Genomic DNA, 498 nt, shown 5'->3' on the forward strand with positions numbered 1-498 from the left:
AGCCATCCGGCGGATGGGGAAGTGTCTGGGGGCTGCAGATGGGCTGCAACCCGCTGACTGCTCTACTGTCTTGCGTTGTAAAGCTTGTGTGTGTCTCCATAAACTCACAGGAGTGGCAGGGGAAGCCAGCACTCCTCCCAGAGCTGCGCTCCAAGGTGGGCTTTGCCCATGCACCTACTGATGCAGAACTGGTCAATAACTGGGGTTTGTGCTGCAACAGCAGGTACCAGCCCCCATCCACCCAGGGAATCACAGACCCCAAACCTCATTCCTCTGGTCCCTACACACCTCTGCAGCTGGGAGGCCAGAGATGATCCCCCCAGGGCCGGGACCCCAGCCGGACTCAATCCTGTCGCGGCTGTGCTGCCCTGAGGTGTGGGGGTGCTAGCTAACGGGCTGTGGCTGCTCGTGGGTGTGGGAGCAGGAGCTCATCTCCAGCTTGGCTGTGGGCAGGAGACCTCCGGGCAGAGGGCTGGGAGTGGCAGCCAGGGCACGACA

Source organism: Pterocles gutturalis, unplaced genomic scaffold, assembly GCF_000699245.1.
Source record: "Pterocles gutturalis isolate BGI_N339 unplaced genomic scaffold, ASM69924v1 scaffold13786, whole genome shotgun sequence".
NCBI classification, from domain to species: domain Eukaryota; kingdom Metazoa; phylum Chordata; class Aves; order Pterocliformes; family Pteroclidae; genus Pterocles; species Pterocles gutturalis.